Source organism: Sphaerodactylus townsendi, linkage group LG03, assembly GCF_021028975.2.
Source record: "Sphaerodactylus townsendi isolate TG3544 linkage group LG03, MPM_Stown_v2.3, whole genome shotgun sequence".
Classification (NCBI taxonomy): Eukaryota; Metazoa; Chordata; class Lepidosauria; order Squamata; family Sphaerodactylidae; genus Sphaerodactylus; species Sphaerodactylus townsendi.
The window spans coordinates 112,673,569-112,693,116 of NC_059427.1; the positions used below are offsets into that span (position 1 = coordinate 112,673,569).

Below are 19,548 nucleotides of genomic sequence, written 5' to 3' on the forward strand. Positions count from 1 at the left end.
AAGCTTGCTGTTTAGACTTTTTACAAGAAGGCAAATGTGTTTGAAAGCTCAAGTGAGACTCCCACCCCTTCTTCTACAAACAATATTCATAACTAGGCCTCTGCAGAAGATTTCTCTATGTGGGAGCAGACATGAGTCAGGTTCTGCTAGCAAGCTTCAACAGAATCTTCCCCACAACACCCCCTCCCCTTGGAGTTCAGTTCTTATTTAGACTAAAGCAGTTTATATGCCATTAAAGGTTAAACTGAATTGATTAAAGCAGTCTTGTACTTCTTTTCACCCTCTTCTTCTGCATGAAGTTGGGATATCACTGCCAGCTTCCTGAAGATTTATCTGTTTTTACTACATCATATTGTCCCCACTGAAGCTGAAGTAATGCCAGAAACTGCCCCTTAGACCTGCAGGTGCCTCTTATCTTCTTTGGGCAGTAGGTGAGAGGTTGAAAACGTAGTGTTAGGAAGGTATCTGCTGTCTTGGTGGTCCCAGTGAAGGTTGTCTAGGTAAGCAGCAGTGACCAGGATAGATAAGCGTGCAATGTTCAGCTAAGTCCAGTTACCATTATTCCCCCTTCCCTTCCCAGTAGACCAGCCCAAGATTACAATTAATTATTTAGTGAATGCTGCCCTCAAACATCTTAATCCCTTGTTCATTTAATATATTTTTGTCCTTTAATTTGATATGAATCCTCAAAGAACAAATGGAATAGGGAAGATATTAGAAGCTACAATTTTTGTTTCACCAGTAGCAACATTTAGTTTGTTTTAACTAAACCTGTCTGTCTAAAACACTTGTGTTCTAAACCTGAAAAGGTTTATGTAGAAATAAATATCTTAGGCCCCTTCCACATATGCAGAGTAATGCACTTTCAATCCACTTTCACAATTGTTTACAAGTGGATTTTGCTATTCTGCACAGTAAAATCCAGCTGCAAAGTGCGTTGAAAGTGGATTGAAAGTGCATTATTCTGCATGTGCGGAAGGGGCCTGAGTTTCAGTGGAACAGAGCTGATTCATCTGCTATAGCTACAGGAATTATCACTCTGTGCTGGCTGTCACCTGCTGAGTTGGTTACTAGCTGAACATAGTATGAATTTGGTTTCTTGCATGGCATAAAGTCATTTTAAATACAGGTTAGTGATGGCACCAGAAACTGAATCTGGTCAGGTGGTGCATGCACATAACCACTGCAGCATGGGCTGAAGCAGATGACTGGCACAGGCTGGTGTTCATCTGCTGCAATCGTAGTCTGAAATGGTCATGTGAGCTGACCCGTAGTTTCATGCACCTATGGTCAGGATAACAACTTCAGGAGGCAAGTAGCGGTCCTCTCAACATGTTAAGAGCACTGTGAAAGTAGCAGATACGGTAATTAAGATTAAATATCTACAGCAAAGGATTACGCATTGATGTGTTACATCCCAAAAATTATACAAAGAACAAAAATGGGCAGGCATCAAGAAGGCTAAGGTTTAAAATTGCAGGCATGAGACATGTGAAACAATAGCAAGTTGATTTAAAACCAAGAACATAAAATTGTAGAGGACATGTACATATGTTTCTGAGAAGAACTCCTCAGATAACTGGTAAGATTTGTTGGCTAGTGCCATAGTACTTTCTTGCAACCATGCCTTTAGATGAGGGCAGCACTGTGTTCAAAACAGTCCAGCTGGGAAGTCCAGCTGCAGAATAGGTTACACAGAAGGATAATAAAAACTTTTTATGGACTCCCCAGCAGGAAGCCAATTAGACGACTGTTTCCCTCAACTTTGCAGGATGATAGCAGCTCTGAATATCCTAGAAAGCCCTAATTAGATTGAGCATGGTTACTTCCCCCCTGCGCTAAATTGGGGTACTATCATCTGGACAACCAGTGTAAGAGCTTTTATCATCCTTTTAATTTACTGCTCAAAAGGGGAGGTCTTTAAAAACAAAACAAAAACTCTGCCATGTAGTTTGTTAATACCTTTAAAAAACAGATTCAAAAGCAAATTATATTCTGTTCAAATATTTAGAGTTGAAAAATGCCAGAAGGGATTTAATTTCAACAACCTTTATTTTGGCTCACCCCAAAATTCTTTTTTTTTTAAACTTTTGGCTAGTTTCTAAGTTGAATTAATTAATGGCTTTGCTTAATTCCAGCAGGCCAGCTTGGGGGAAAGTACCTGGTAGATTTGGAGAGTCTGTAAGTTGTTTCATACTCAGAAATATACAAATAAGAGGGGAGGGAGGAACCAGCAAGGAGGGGGTCCCATCTTCCTGTTAGCTCACTCCCCCCTGCATCTTTAGTCTGGTCTCCCATTTTTTCCCTCAGCTACCAATCTTGATCCTCTTTGATCTGAGATTGCAAAGGCCTTAGCAGACCAGGTGCTCGGGAGCAGCAGCAGCAGCAGCAGCAGGCCACTGCTTTCACATCCTGCATGTGAGCTCCCAAAGGCATCTGGTGGACCACTGCGAGTAGCAGAGTGCTGGACTAGATGGACTCTGGTCTGATCCAGCAGGCTCTTTCTTATGTTCTTATGTTCTTACGACTCCAGAGAAATCTGCTACCCTCCTGCTTTTCTGCCCCTCTCCCTGTCATTCTAGCCTCCCTTTCATCCCTCTCCCCATCTGGGTGCCATTCTGCCCACTCCTCTGCAGCAACTGCCCACCTACCACACTCTCCACTGCTCTGGTCTCCAAGTCGTCTTTCTCCCTGACCTTTTGCCCACCTTCCACCTATCCCCTGCTCTGCCCAGCTTCCACCTATCCCCTGCTCTGCCCAGTCAGCTGTGGGGAGTAGCAGAGGCAATGGGTTCCATTCTCTTCCCCCCTCATATACAGATATATAGATCATGCATTTTGTAGTCTTAAAAAGAGAAAGCATTTGCACGGAGCCGCTAGAGAGGCCATCTGAAGGTTCCTGGGTTGTGAAAGTAGAGGTGGCGTCTTCATTCCTTTTTTTGTTCCATCTCTCCCCGTGGAGTTAAACTGAGTCAGTCCAGTTTTATCCCTCTATACTCTACACTAGAGATAGAGGAAAGCTGGCATAGTTTGGAATCTTTTATTGTATTCTTCATATTAGAGTACCTTGTGCAAGGGTCCTGTTGACAGGCAATGTTAATGCTTGGCTGGGTAGCAATGCTGTTACATTAATAACTAAATTTGGGGGAAAATTACGTTTTCTTGACATAGAAGATTCTGGCTCACCACGTCAAACAAGGCTCAGAAAGGACTTTTGCTATTTAAGGCTCCTGGCTTACAGATTTAGCCTTACCGTGGTATTCCATCCGATAGTTGGGTTTCATTTTTCCAGTCCTTATATAATAGCCTGGACCATTCTCATTCTGTTCCCAATCTAGGAAATGTGGCAAAATGCCCCCCTGTCACCCCTGGAGAGGCAAAATCATATATAAACCAGTTAGAAATTGGTAAATCTTCAGGCAGAGACAGAATTTTCCCAGAACTTTTCAAGGCAAATGTTGAGTGGTAGGCTCCATTCCTTGCATCATTACTGGCCAAGTCCCTAAAGGATGTGATTATGACCATTGTAGTCCTGCTTCATTAAAAAGGGAGATATTACAGGCCAATCAGTCTATTAACCATCGTAAGTAAACTGTACTCAAAACATCTTCTGGTGGAATTTGCAGACTGGTTGGATAGAGATGCGATCTTGGCTACTGAACAGGTGGGTTTCAGAGCAGGAAGCTCTACCCTGGATCATTACCTAGTAGTTCAGCTCATAGAGAAATATATATCTGGGAGAGACACAAACTTGTTCGCAGCATTCATAAAGTGGCTCATAGGGGAGATCTCTGAGGAAGACTCTGCAGAGGAAGGCTTTGGCAAACCACCACAGCTAAAGCACATGTCTTGAAAACCCCCCCAAGGGCTGTGAATTGCCTCACTTTACATACACATACAAACAGACATTGTATAGAACAGTCTCATGGTTTAGGTAATTTCTTTTTGCTTGGTTCTTGATCACTTGTATTCATGCTCATCAGTAGCCTGTAAAGGAAAAAAAACACACAAATTGAAAACTGTGGCAACCTTCATGTGCTGACTTTATAAATTCTCCAAGCCAAACTGGAAGACAGTCAGAGCAAAATGGAACGCAGAAAATGTGCTCATACCCAGTTTGCATTTATTTCTCATGTCTGGGTGGACATGCAGGCAAATCTACAGCTGTTTTTTTTAAAAAGTAAAACCACAGCAATACAATTGGATTAAGTGTAGAGGAATGTGGCACTCCCAGGAAGGCTGCTTTCTGGTCCAGTGAGATGTCATGATACATCCAAAGGGAAGAAAGGTCACCTACGTCATAGTGTGCTTGTGTACCACCACACCTGGACTGAGAAAGCCAAGGGAAGGTTTCAATTTCCTGGACTACTAATCTCTTAATTCTTATGGTCATGGGTGTTACTTAACTCCCCTCATTCCCCTTCCACTCCTGCATTCCTCTCCAGGCACAAATGGCACAACAATATGTCAGACAAACAGGCATTTCACTTCCATGCTTCCATGAAAGACTATGGTCTTCTTTCCCCAGGATGCTTGATCAATAGGCATCTTTGATTGAAATTCTGATCCATGAAGGCTGCTAACAGAATTATTCTGGACTAATTTTGACTTTTGAAAAGAGGTGGCCAAATAGGATTTGCCTTTGACTCTCGGAATGCTGGCGTGATCTTGGCAACATAACTGCCTTCTCACCAGTCCCTTCCCATATTTATTAAGAAGCAGTGGGGAGCAAAGTGGGGTTTGAGCCTGGGGGCTCCTAATCTAAAAGGTGAGGCCATCCTGCCTACTACTGTCTTCCTTGGAAAAAAAATCTTCTTTCATGGAGACTATGGTTAGTCATTCTCTTTGTTGAAGGAGACATTGGATGCCTAGAGTGTATTGGGGGGAGGGGGGGATTAAGTTTTTAAAATATTTCTTATAAAAGTATTTTAAAAAGATCTGAAGATAGACAGCTATTCTTCTGGACATATTAATAAGGCAAAATAACATATCTGAGCATTGGGGGAGTTTCCTGGGGATGGTGGTAAATAGTCACATGATCCTGGTGGTAACTGTATCAGTATGTCCTGGGTGGATACCGTATGTGACAAAAGGAAGTTCTGAATAAATGGGCCCTGCCAGGAACTGGCTGGGAGAAAACAAATTAAACCCTGTAAAAAGGAAAGTGACTGGATGGGTCACACCCTTTGCAAAAAGCCAAGATTAAACCTCATAAATCTTCAATATTAAACCAGAACAAAACAGGTGAACCCAATAAGCCCCCCCCCCCCCGCCCATATCAAGACTGAGATTTTAATAATAATGACAAACTTCACTCTGGAGAGGGCCCTGACCTAGGCTTAGTTTGGGCGGGGGGGGGGGGATCTCACTAGAAGTCATATCAAGTATATTTGTTCTGGGCCTGTAAGCATCTGGAAAGGATGAGAAAGGTGGGAACCCCTAGCAACGTTTTTCCAAGGTTTTTGTTTAGCTCGATAACAATCCCCTAGAATATTTCAGGTTTTTGAAGTTACACATTGTGGTGGGGAAAAAAATCAACATCACATAGTTTGCATCCTTCCCTCCCCCCCCCTTATTTATTTGAATTTGTAAAGAATTATGCTAGCATTCTGATCCTCTGAAAATGCCGGCCACAGATGCAGAAAATGCTACTGGAATATGGCCATACAACCCGGAAAACCCACAACACCCCAGTTTTGCTAACTCTTTAAAAATGTACACAGTGGACAAAATTTTCACCAGCATGTTAAATTGGGGTATAATTAAGATATTTGAAAGGATTTATTTAAACTTGCTTAATCTGCTAGTTGTTGAGGAGGTGCCAGAGATTCTAAATCTCCCTTTTACAAATTTTCATCTGCCTAAAGTACCATATTGCCACCTGGTGGCTGGTCATTTTCAGCCCAGGTGTCTGCTTCCATTTTGTTTTCAAAGGACAGGTAGCTAACCTTACTCAACAGTTTCACAGGAAGAACCACAGCAAAGGTAATGACAACCAAACTTTGCAAGGTTTGTTCTGTCAGGTTTTCAACTGACCTAAACCCTTTTGTACAGACCTATCTCCAGCATCATAAACATTCTTGGGTTAAATGGGCTTTATTCTATCTTGGTTTGTTCCTCTGCTAATCAATGAGCCATTTCCTCAAAGCCAGTGGGCCTCAGAAAATTAAGGAGGCTGCAAGAATCAAGTACACACCCATTTCCTAGAAGGATGACTCCTGATTGACTTGGCTTTCTATTCATAACTGAGAGCATAAAAGGGAAGTTTACAAACATTAGGGCTGCTGATCAGTTTAACTGCGCAGTAGGAACAACAATATGATGGCATTGCGGGGGACCCTGCCCTACTTTTGCTCACAGCCTCCAAGCTGTGCATTCTTAAGATATTTTTAGCCAAGAGCTGGACGCACGCCACACTATGTCGGAAACTGGTGTCATCTGGGGCCTAGGCAGTAACATGCATAATGTGAAAGCTGTGACTCATTTCACTTTGTTCTGCCCCTCAGGGGGTACATTGCTAGAACTCAGCAGGCTTGCATTGCTGCTTATGGGGCACCTGCTGCTTACTTCATCCATTTGCCCCTGGTTACCAATCTGAACAATTTTGCCCATCATGTTTTTCCTGGTGCCAGGGCTCATGCTAATCCACTTTGCTTGTGATCAGATGGCTGGGAGGGGGGCTTTGTAGCGCACAGCACAAGCTCAGCGATGAATGGACTAGAGGTGCTGCCTCTGGCGGAATTTCTTCTTCTTCCCTGCTGCGAGAGGTTACCAACCCTGTTAACCAGCTGGCTTGTCAGTTCCCTCCCCTAGCCAAATGCTGATTTGATCGCTTGTTAGTCTGGCAAGCAATGGAAGGATGTGGCAGCAATTGTGGAGCTGTCTTTGTCACTTTCCCAAGCAGAAGAATAGTATGGCAGGAGCAAAAGTGCAGCCTCGCTTAAGAGGTGCCATATTAATCCTTGCAGGAGATAAATCTTACCCCTCACCGTTGTTAAAATTCAGCAGAAAATCAGTGCTTCCCAACATGGCCATACCAACTAACTGTGTCTGCAAAATGTGTGCTGGGTCATTGTTGGTTTGTGTGTCTGGTAGGAGGGCAAGAAGCAGACTCTTAAGCTGCTGAGCAAGTGGTTGTAAGGGCTCCACAAGCTATTTGGGAAGGCTGAATCGTTCTGTGTGCAATGGCATGGATTAGGATTTGAGTTAATATGCTGCTGCTGCAAAACTACACAGCACAGCACATCAACTTTTCTTGAGCCTAGCAGCACACTGAGGTATAGTCTATATAAATATAATTTATTGCTATACATTGTTAAAGCCTGGGACAATTAATTACTGGTGAGAACACAATTCAAACCCAAAGACTTGCCAATTGATCTACCATGTAAGAGTATCTAATGAGACTCTTGCATAGCTCCAGGTTTCTTGAAAAAATGCTTAACTCACTAGTCAGATTCCTTGCTCATATTTGCTGGAGAAGAAACAGGAGCCTGGATGCAGTTTTCTTTCTAATATCCCACTTCTGGCCTAGTCAGCTTTATGGCTAAAGAAAAAGAGGAGCCTTAAGATGGAAAGTCAAATTTATCAAGCACCAAATGCCCAGTGCTGAACCTACAATTTTCCTAACATAAAATGCAACTCCATCTGCATTTTAAAACCATTAGCTGCAGATGGAATGGACCAAGTGGAGGACAATAAAGACCACGCCTCTGAGCATTCTCAAATAGTTTACTTATGCAAAAGAGTCTTCCCTTTTTCTTCCCTCATCAGTAATCATCTAGTTAAATATTTCTGCAGCAAGTCAAAGGCTATCACTGTGTTTGAGCCACAAACGATAGTTGCTTTCTTCCCTAAATGTCAGAATTCCTAACTCAATAGAAGAACACATTGCAGTTTAAGCAATGTTTTCCCTTTAAGGTCCCTTCCGCACATGCAGAATAATGCACTTTCAATCCACTTTCAATTCACTTTGCAGCTGGATTTTACTGTGCGGAATAGCAAAATCCACTTTCAAACAATTGTGAAGGTGGATTGAATGTGCATTATTCTGCATGTGTGGAAGGGGCCTAAGTCCAGGAAAAATTCTGGAGGGGAGAAGCACACACTTTTAAAAGAAAAACGGGCCAAAGAGTAAAACATTTGATGATACAAATGTGTATGAGGGAGTGGATACACCATAATTAAAAGAAGATGAAGAAAAGCCTTAAATAGTTCCAGCCATGGACTCATACTGAGGAATGTGTCATTAATCAACAGGAATGTCACAGTCTTTGTGCAGTAGATGCTTGTGACAGTGTTCATGCATCTTTTGCATTTACTAAGAAGCAGTTTCATTTTTTTCCCAACAAAATGCTTGAAACCAGTACAGAAACCTGAGAAGTTATTTGTATGGAGGACAGAAAAGATGACCGTATGTGCCAATTATGACAATAACAGTTTTCCACACCTCTGAAAAGATATCGTCTATAGACTTTAGGTACTAAAAGTGTTAAGCGTTAAAAAAAACCCTTCCACATTAAATGTGTTTCAGGAAATGTTTAAGTCTTGTAAAAATACTGGTAAAGCGTAACTGGTAAAACTTGTTCCAGGCCACAGAGAAAGAGAAATGGAGGTCTCTTTTCAGACACATATAGGATTGAAAGCCTCATATATGCATTCTTAAGACAGAAAGCATTTGGGAGGGGGTGGGAGGCAGTACCTTACTTATGGCCCTAGTTACATAAGAGCACTACTAGAAAAAGGGTTGGATCCAGTGCACCACTTCTGAAATAATTCCAACTATGGAAACACTGTTCAGAATGAGATCTCAGATGCTTTTAAAATTATTTAAAAGCAGAAATAAAGCCGCCACCCCACCACCCCCAGGACTTTTCGGATAAAAGCCTTTTCGGATAAAAAATGCTACCTCCCTGGGTGCCTATTAGTAAGGGGGGGGGGATTCAAGTAACACATCTTTCTGCCTACTAGTGTTCATGATAAATCTAGTGGTGGACGGTGCAATTTCTACCCGGGAAATCTCATACATGAGGGTGAAAGGTGGGAGTCTTCACCTAAACAGGAGGCCCAAGCAGCTGCTTTTAAATTAAACAAAACATGCTTTTAAACTTCATCACAGACCTCTTGGATCTTGTCTCTTAGCACCCAGCTGTGGGGATTTCAGCCCTACTTCTGATTATAACAGGATGAACACTAAATTATACCATCATGGATACTGGAGGCAGCCATATTGCAGGCAACACTTCTTTGCAGATAACTCCAGGGAACCAAAATTATAATTGTAGGTGGAAGTGTGCATCAAAGCTTTCACTAGCCCTGTTCATACACACAGTGTACCCTTGATTTTTCTGTATACTTACACTAAGTCTCATGAAAAGTTCAATGTGGTGATTTGAACAACATATTTATCCAGGTACAGGTTTCCAGTCTCATTTATAAAGTAACATGCATGGGTTCTTTCTTACAAACAGGTATGTGCACACACACAGCCGAAGTGAGGGGGAACTGCATCCGGGGCACTGTGTGCCATGCACCCCTGGCACACCCCTGCCCTCCCAAGCCCCTGCCCACCCCTGATGTGGCCCACACCGACGTGCGCCTGGTGCAAGATGCCCTTCGCCCCCTGGGCGCTACTCTACTGCACACACATGCAGTGTGTTCACTGTAACTTATGAATAGGGCTAGTCTTCAGTTCATGCATAAAAACAAGATGAGACTCAGGCATTCCTCACAAAATAATATGTATTTTAATATCCTCTGTTCAACTGTCCTCTGATCTTCCCATCATCTCACCTTTATATTCATTGGAGAAATATGTGGGCAGATATCAGCTTTTTAAGCAAACATCTGTTGACCCTGACACACTCATAGTTGAATATTTTCTCATGTTAAAATTATATTTATGGAATGCAATACAATAGGTATCTTTTCTTCACTCACATTCCCATCCTCAGTAAAGTTACATATGTTGCCTCAAATGCAAAAGTTTTGGGCCTGATAATGCTAACTCCTCCTTTGGTTAATAGAGTCCAACGTTTGGTGACCAAAGGGCATTTTGTCTTGGCAACTTGGAATTTTTTACGGGAGAGATAAGTCAGCAAGAAAACTGGAAACATTTAGAAAAGGAATACAATTGGATAAAATCAGAGCTATTGAAAGTTACCCAGATGGTATTTTACCTTCCGTCTTCAGCTTTATACCTTACGGTAAAACAAACTGTCCTTCCTGAAACATCTGACTAGTTACAGCAAAGATTCATTATAAGGAAGGTCATCACTGAAACCTGGGTGGTCAAAGCCGGCCTTCACATAGGAAGTAGAAAACATCCTCCTTGTGACGTCTCTGTGGCACCAGATATAACAGTTAAAATAGTTCACCATGGAGATAGATGCCATGCAATGATAGGCTTCACCTTACTATGAAAAGCTTCCTGGAATACAGATTTGGCATACAGTCTTTCCATGTTATTTGGGCAATCTGTATAATAAACTACTGTGAGCATTGCATATGCGTATTTCGTCCTGGAGATGCTACTTTTGTCAGCATTCCTGGGAAAAGAATAATGATGCACCTTTAGTGCCCATGCCTCGATTTTAGACTGCAGGAGAAATCTTCCGGATGATCAAGTGTGCTTGGAGCTTCTGGAACTTAATTTATGTAAACAAGAATACGAACTCTAAAATGAAAGACTCTCAGAATCCCAAACAATTTATTCATTTGGATTTAATTGTTCCTCTCTATCAATATATCTAATTCTCATCTGTGGATACTTCAATCCAAATGATAGGGCCATGGGCAGACAAGACGGATCTCTCTGCAAACGTAGGCAAAACCCTAAACAAACAATGAAAACAAACTGGGGGGGGGGGGTTAACTCCTCCAAATGATAGAAAGAGCATCTGTAGCTTCAGTAGTTATTGGTAGGCAGCCAAAATAGTATTGCAGCCTTCAGGCCTTGGTTTCTGTCAGTTAAAGACAGTGATAGGGGGCAGGCTGTTTTGGTCTTTGAGGGAGGATTCTTTGGAGCCAGGCCCAGCAACATCTGCCAGACAATTTGCTACAATGAGATTTGCATGACTCACCCAAGACTGGAACTTTTCTAGTCCAGGATCTGGAAGACCCAGGTTCAAGTTCCTATTCTGCCATGGTACTCACCAGGTTACCTTTGGTCAGTCACATGTCCTCATCTTAACCTACATCACAGGGTTGTTGTGAAGATAAAATGGAGGACAGAATGAGCACTAAATTATACTGTCATGTGTACTGGAGACAGCCATATTGGAGGCAACACTTCTTTGCAGAGATAACTCCAAATGCAAACAGTTTTGAGACCCCCATTGTGGAGAAATGAAGTAAATAAATAATAAATATAGCTGAAGATGCAAGGGAAGATAAAAGGGAGGCTGATTGGTGACTGGGAAGGAGAAAAGGAAGCAGGGAAAAGTGACAAGATTATCTTTGCTTGATGATAAGAAACAGGTAATTTTTGTCACAATCTGTGGACCTTTGCCATGAACGGAGAAGCTGGAATCTAAAACCATCACAACACCCACTTCTTAGCTGCCTTCACTTAACTAATGCTATTGATTCCACAAGGGTGCAAATTGTACTATGCCTCCTTGAGGAGAGAAAGGATTAAAACAATTGGTTCTGGTGGGTTTTCCGGGCTGTGTGGCCGTGGTCTGGTGGATTTTGTTCCTAACGTTTCGCCTGCATCTGTGGCTGGCATCTTCAGAGGTGTATCACAGAGGGAAGTCTGTTTCACACTGTGTCTAAATCAGGGGTAGGGAACCTGCGGCTCTCCAGATGTTCAGGAACTACGATTCCCATCAGCCTCTGTCAGCATGGCCAATTGGCCATGCTGGTAGGGGCTGATAGGAATTGTAGTTCCTGAACATCTGGAGAGCCACAGGTTCCCTACCCCTGGTCTAAATGAGAAGGGAAAGTTTAGTGTGGTCCATGTCCCAGGGTGGGGAAGCAATCATTAAGTGTTTGGGTGGAACTTGCTATGCAAAGGTGTGGTTGAGTGCATAGTATTGCGGGTTGGGTTATCAGTCCATTTTTTAAGTACTGGGAGCCACGCTTTGCTTATTTTTAACAACAATTGTTTCAATCTTGGTTTTCTATTCCCAGCTGTCCAGATCCACATCCTGAAAGCTGACAAGGCAGGAGAATGGTGGAAGTTCACCGTCAATATAATCTCTGTGTACAAACAAGGGACAAACCGGATACGGCGTGGGGATCAGATCCTCTGGATACGCTCCAAGGACATTGCCTGCAAATGCCCCAAAATCAAACCCATGAAGAAATACTTGCTGCTGGGCCACGACGAGGACTCTCCTGACCAGAACGGCATCGTAGCAGACAAAAGCAGCCTTGTGATACAGTGGAGGGACACGTGGGCGAGGAGGCTGAGGAAGTTCCAACAACGAGAAAAGAAGGGGAAGTGCAAGAAAGTCTAGAAGGTGTTATAGAAACGTGAAGAGAGACTGCACATGCTGCTTGGGTAGGACTGGAGCAAGTGGGGTGGGATTGGGGACATTGCCAAGGAACTCACTTTGCAGTATAAAAATGACTAGGGTGGGAGGGCGGAGGGATTAATAACTTTTGTGAGACTTGCTAGATTTGCACCTCGTACTGCAGAATATCCCCCCCCCCCCGACCCCCAATACTGGAGAGAGAAAATAAGTTTAGAGAAGGAGGGCTATGTGTCCCATTGTAGCAAGCGTTAGGTCAGTTACTAGTTCCCATCATCCCTTTGATTTTCCTTCTCTCTCCCTTCCCTCCCAATCAGATGAACGACCAACTGCCTTAATTTTGCTAACATCAACTAGTGTCAAAGTCCAGATACAAGAACAACAAAAATTGCAAACAACTATTATGTTGGAAATATTTTTTTTCAAGAGATTAAATCTGAATGATGTTGCTAGGAGGAATAGAGACTAGGGAGGTTGACTTGAAACAGGTTACTGCAGACCAGCTGATCAAGGCAGCCTGAGTTGCTCTTCCATTACCCACCTCACATGTCACATGGACTGGATCCAGTTTTTAAATGATGCCCATGAAAGACTGTTTAGCCATAAGCACTTACATTCCACTTACCCTAAATGCAGGGCAGTCACTGAAAAGCAAGTGAGGAAGGTCCTTTCCTGGAAATACAGTCCTCAGCTGAGGTCTTGAGCAATTCAAGCACAACAGTCTGCTAAAGAAGGACAACTGAGTATAACAGAGAGCTGTGAAAAAGGAGGACATGGAGAAGGTATCTGTGCCACTTATTCGTGCACTTCCAATATCTGGACACACCACTGCCCATCTAGTGGGAGACGTATTAGCACTCCTACATTTGTGAATATGACCTCTCCCCAAGACCATTGCATTTTTTTTAACCCATTCACCAATACATTGGGGAAAAACTGCAGGGTTAATAGCTGCTCTTCAACTAGACTGAACCTTCTACAATAATCTCCACCTATGGAAAACAAAAGTAACATTGGTGAGATCCCATACAAACTTTTCACCCCAAGACACCATGCAAGAACTTTGTCATCAGTACCTTAGAGAAATAAAAATCTAAACAGAACGAGAAAACATCATTACGGCAGAGAGATGGTTTTACTATACACCCTGCATTTTTGTGTCATCATAGCAGTGACTGTTATTACCTCAATGCAATAGCCACATTCTGCTTCCCCTTGCACTGGGAAGATGTCAGGAAGGAGACAAGCTGACATTCTGGTTCTGTCTGGAGTAACTGAACTGTCCACAATGTGTATCTTACCTACTGCAAGGAAGGGGGAAAGTAGAATAAAAATCTACCAGTTCTTACACAAATTCAGTCACATAATCCCTCTAACACCCTGCTGTGGCCTTGGATTTCATATCAATAAAACAATTTTCCCCCCTCGGCAAGGCCAGGTCCAGCATTGGTAGTTTACTTCCAGGGGGGGAAAATTACCTCCTACTTTGTAGCAACTGTCTTAAATGTGTGCCCTTCTTGATGCTGGAGGGTGGAGTGTCACTTTTTTCCAGATTCATGAGAGGTGAAGAGGACTTTTGTTCCTCCTCGCGCAGAAGTCCCATTTGACCAATTGCCTGTAAACTAGCAAACCAGGAAGACTGTCTGGGCAGACTGTTCACACGTGAGTTCAGGAATCCCTGCCCTTCAAAATCCAAACTTCCCAGAAATGTTTCCTGTTTTGAAAACAGCTTTTTAATGACATTTTCCAGTGGTTTTGCCTTGGTTTATAGCAATTGGCAATATTTATATAATGACATATACTATCATAAAACAAACTGCAGCACAAATAGGTGTAAAGTGGATGAATGCTAGGGAAGTGGTGGGTGGATGTGTGGAGTCAGGATCCCTGGCTCTCCTTCATCGGCTCTGCATACTGCAGAGAGCTTCAGCGATTTCACTTCTTTTTACATGGTTAGTTGCTGACAGAAAAAAATATACACAGCTTTATCCTGGCTGAGACACATTTATCAACATAGCCTTATGAGATCTCGCTTGAGACCTAGTGGCAAAGAGTAAATTGGTTGACCTAGTGGAAAGGAACAAAACAAGCTAATATGACCTTCACTCATTGCTCAATTGCACCACAATTGTTTTGTTTTGGAGACCTCCAAATATCAGCTACACAAAGTGCTGATCTACATGTGCTACAGAATGAAGCAGAGTAAATATCTTGTATACTGTTTCAGACTAAATGGGGGGGGGTGTCACATAATTGAATATTGATCTGCATAAAGTATTCCATGTCATTAGAGTAGTACTCCAGGCAACAGTCTATCTGCCCAACATGCTTGGGTGTTTTGTGCTTGTAGGGAACCTGGCCATTTGGCTCCCCAATGACATACTCGACTTGCAATCTCAAGTGGCACAGTCCACCAACTAAGGTATTAACATCTTGTTTTTGCTGCAGGTGTAGTCTGGGCAAGATTCATTAATTTGAGGGTGGTCTCTGTTCATATCAGTGGTTTCTAAACCTGTTCTGTTTGTATCAATTCTATATTGAGTTGTCTGCTAAGGAATCTGGGTAATATTTAGGCATTCTGGAGTGAAGCACAGGATATATACATTTCATATGAAGTTCCAACCAATGGATCTGCTGGAATATAATTCACATTCTTCACTGTACTACAGGGGAAGTCTATCAATCATCACTGGCCGCCTTATTAAGGAGCCCCAGAATTCTACAGAAGAGAAATTGAAAACCATGACTGTATGTGAATGAAAGTTCTTTCTTCGAAGTTCTACAACTTTGTTACTCCAGCAACAGGTGGAGAAGTATTGCATGGAAGGAGCTTGATGTAATTATTTTCAATTTTTGCAAAAACAAAACGAACAAAAATTTCAAAAGGCACTCAATAGGACCAGTTTCTACAGTGCAAATCCAAACCAGAACCAGGATGTGACAGAAAGTATAGCCACTGCAACAGGCAGCAAAATGCCCTAAATTGCCCATATTTTTGCAGCAAACTGAGATTTATGACCAAGACCGGAGACCAGTGGCATGGCTACCATGGGGCAGGGTGGGGACAAATGCCCTGGGCAGCCCCCTGTTCAGTCACTTGGGGGCAGAAAATCACCTCCCACACCCCTTCCCCCTCGGCCAGGCCAGGTCCGGCTCCGTCAGGCCGCTCCTTCAGCAGAGGCTGAAGGATAGGGTGCCCTTTGGCCTGGCCCTGCCAGGCTACCCATGACCGCTGCTGGCTCAGGTGTGGTGCAGGGGGGCGTAGCTACCCGGGGGGGGGCACAGTGGACACCATTTTGCCCTGGGGCACCAATTTCCCCCGCTATGCCTCTGCTGGAGACATCTGAAGTTAGTCCATGAGGTAACATGGTTACCTTGTGATAAAGGGAAAAAGAAGCCAAAATATAGTACTCCAGAAGCAGTACTGAATTCAAAAATTGGTGGTTGTATCTTGGTAGGATTTTGGGCCAGTTAAAAACTGCCCCCCACCCCCGCCTGTGTTTTGTGACATTTCAAATGTTGTCTGCCAACATAACCCTCCTACACCCGCCCCCCCAATGGCTATCAAAAGGCACTATCAGCCTTTCAGATAGTTGTTTCCCAAGTGAGAGATTCACTTTAGTATCTAACACTTCCACCTCGGGGGCATTGCCCAGAGAAAATTAGGCAAGAAATTAACCCTGTAACCTTTGAGCACCTTAAAGGGGGGGGGGGGGAATCTAGTAGAGTTTATTAGTTTGTTCCTAAACTGCCCACACCAACAATTGTGCCAGGGAGCTAAACCAGTAAGAACCAATATGGAGGCAGAAGATCTTTGCTGTTTCAACACAGCACTGATTTCTACCCTCTTGATAAGAAGAGAAACAAATGAAGAGAGTGGATGACCTGAAGAATTAGTTTTGTTGAAACTTAAGACATCTGCTTCATTATAATCCCCATTGTGCCAATCAGAATCTGTGGAGGAATTTTCAGTGTCCTAGAAGAATCACTCAGTAAGATCTTGACGTAAGAGTTGTAAAAATCTTCAGCAAAAAAGGATACTTATTCAGGGTTAACATATATAATATTTCTATGGAATCAAGCATCCACACTGATTCTGAATTAAGAGTGATGACTGGCATAACCAACTGTGGTGAGGCAGCTACACCTCTTTGGAACATTGTAGTCACTAAAGCACTTGGCTCTAGAGTTGAGCCAAAACCATGAGCTCAGTTTCATTTTCACTGTTTTTACTATTTTTGGGCTGTCAAGTATCCTTTCAAAATTTCATCTATTTTTTGTCAAAATCTTGAATACTAATGTTAGTAGAGCAGCACAATTAATGGCTAATTTCTAAGGCTTAGCAGCCTTTGAGGAAATCTAAAAGGCACAACTGTTACCAGTCAAATGTGCTACAAAAAGAGCATAAAAGAAGAATCTCTGCTTAACCTGTTTGTAAGTTGCTAACACAAGATCAAGAACTGCACAGCTGGCTTACTCTTAGGGTTTGGGAGATTCCCTAAACAGTTATTTTCAAGTCCAGCAGCACTTTAGAGACCAAGGCCCCTTCTGCACACGCAAAATAATGCGTTTTCAAACCACTTTCACAACTGTTTGCAAGTGGATTTTGCCATTCCGCACAGCTTCAAAGAGCACTGAAAGCAGTTTGAAAGTGCATTATTCTGCATGTGTGGAATGAGCCCAAGATTTTCAAGGAATGGGGTTTTTGAGAGTCAGAGCTCCCTCCATCAGATACAAGTTGAAATGGAGATCTCAGAATCCTTATATCCCAGTCAGAAGGGAAGGGAGGTGCTGTGAAGGAGGAACTCAGAATGCACAGGTACAGTGCACATTGTAATCAGTCTGACTAGAGCAGAGGGGAGATTCTGGGAGGGAACAAAATTAACACCGTGGTCTAGGCCCAGAGGTCATGCCATTTCTGGGGTTTTGAAATTCATTCTTTGGAAGATTTTGTAGAATTGATGCCTCGAGCCTTAGGCATCAAACAGAGAAACGCTTCAAGCTTTTGTATAATTTGCTGAACTAAAAGCTTTCTAATCCTTTAAAATTTAATTCAAAAATTAAAACATGTGGATTTCAGTTCTATTTGGTTCTCCCTGACATAAACTTCTATTTGGGTTTCCCGGGAAATGAGATGCTTTGGCTCCCAAAATCCTGTTCTCAATCCAAATCCTGTGCCGCATTGCTTTCCCTTGCTTTCCCTTCCCTTTGCTCTCAAATACAGCTTCCTTACTGCGAGCACCAGACACAGTTTCAGATCTGTGTGAGCATTCAGGAAGCATTTTCCATTTTTAGTTTTTGGAGTTGGTATCAATAACTACTATCTAACCACTAAAACAGAGTTTACAGAACAAGTACTTTCATGGTGCCCAATTCCTTTTATCAGAGCTGGAATATGGCCAGTCCTTCATAATGGTCTGGACTAATTTTTTTAATACCTGTGAATGGGAGCAGGACACCATACAAGAAATGGAAAATAATTACACAGAAAATGAAGAATATGGGAGAGTTAATACAGAATGTAAGATAGGTGAGAGTTCAAAAACTGTATATTAACCAGAAATATAATATAGATTATTTTTAAACAACCCTTCTCCCACTAGAATAGTGAAAACAAACATACCTTTTATTTGTATTTTATCCACCTTAACAGGCTCAAGGGCTTATTTGGCGCATCCAACATCTAATAACTATATTTCCTTAGGTACATTGCAATGGGTACACATAAACAGACGATTTCAGCTGTTATCAGCAAAGCAGAATTACACAAAATTACATCATTCTAGGGCTATCTTATTTCTGACAACTCTTCTTTCTTTCTCAATAAGGGAAATGTCCTAAGATGTCACTTACTTACTTTGGGACACTCCTTAGAAAAGCCTCATTCAGTGCACTAGGAAATATATTTGGGATTGGGTGAATGACCATGTCATACATTTAGAGTCAGATGTTTTTACATCTGAAGACTTGTAGTAGTAAGTCAACTTGGCCAAGAGGAAAGGCCAATCAAGCCTTTCATGTTGATCTCATCCCAAAGTATGGGACTACAATTGGGCAAGATCAGTCTAGCAAAGAAGATGGGTGAGGAAGTAGGGTGACTGGTTGTTTTCCAGGCTTTCACTAATAAAACCCCCATACCCTTAGATCTATCTAAAGCATCTGTTTTTTCTAGTTGAGAAAGCACAGAGACCAAAAGACTGTATTTGTCAGTGTCACATCAGATCTGTTCCTTGGAACTGTTTTACAAGTGTCACATAACAATGGATAGTCAACAGTAGAAGGCAAAAAGCTGAAACTGTCTTCAAAAACACAAATAGAACTTGTAACAAGGTAAAAGCACTAAACAAAAATTCTGGAAAACACCTGAAAAGCCCAAACAATTACAGTTCATGAACAGCTCTGAACAAGAACTCTTCCACCTTCCTCATTTGTTTTGGCTGCTTTATTTTATGTTCATTCCTCTAATCACTTTTGCCTTTTCCTGTTACATAAACCTGTTGGAGAAACCTGGATTTTGATTATTCCTGTTAATATCATGAATTGTAAATGTTGTTTAGTTATGACCATAGCATATAGTTTCGGGGCAATGTTTCTTTTCAATGCATACTAATATATTATGGTTATACATATGAATATATTTAATGACATGTGAAAAAAGTTGTGGATTTTCTTATTCCCCTCCCCCCCTCCCATTTCTTTTTATTTGTTAGATGGACTGATAATTGAACCAAGAGTATGTAACTGTGCAGAATCTGATTGATAGGACTAAATCCAACCATCTGTTGAATAAACTCTTATAGACATCTTCTCATTACAAGACAGCATTTTCTGTTACATTAGGATGAAAGAACAGGTATTTTGAACTTGGGGAATATATACTGATTCGCAAAAAGCATTTAACACCAGAGGCTGTTTTGCAACTCTGGTTGGAAAACAAAAGGTATTTGAGAAATAGGAAATCAATTAAGTATAACATCAACCAAAATTGCATTTCATTTGTACTGATCTTGTTCCTAGATAACTCCAGCATTAATGTAGTTCTGTAGCATTTAGATGCATAGTTTCACTGGGAT

General features: G+C 42.1%; 1 long non-coding RNA gene across 1 annotated transcript in view; it reads left to right on the top strand.

Moving 5' to 3' along the window:
- The window catches only part of LOC125428471, a 31,807-nt gene extending 12,518 nt beyond the window's left edge, over positions 1-19,289 (top strand). The window contains exons 2-3 of the long non-coding RNA XR_007243844.1: positions 12,132-12,504; positions 15,145-19,289. This is a non-coding gene — a long non-coding RNA (uncharacterized LOC125428471). The remainder of the gene's footprint in view (positions 1-12,131; positions 12,505-15,144) is intronic.
- The last annotated feature ends 259 nt before the right edge of the window (positions 19,290-19,548 follow it).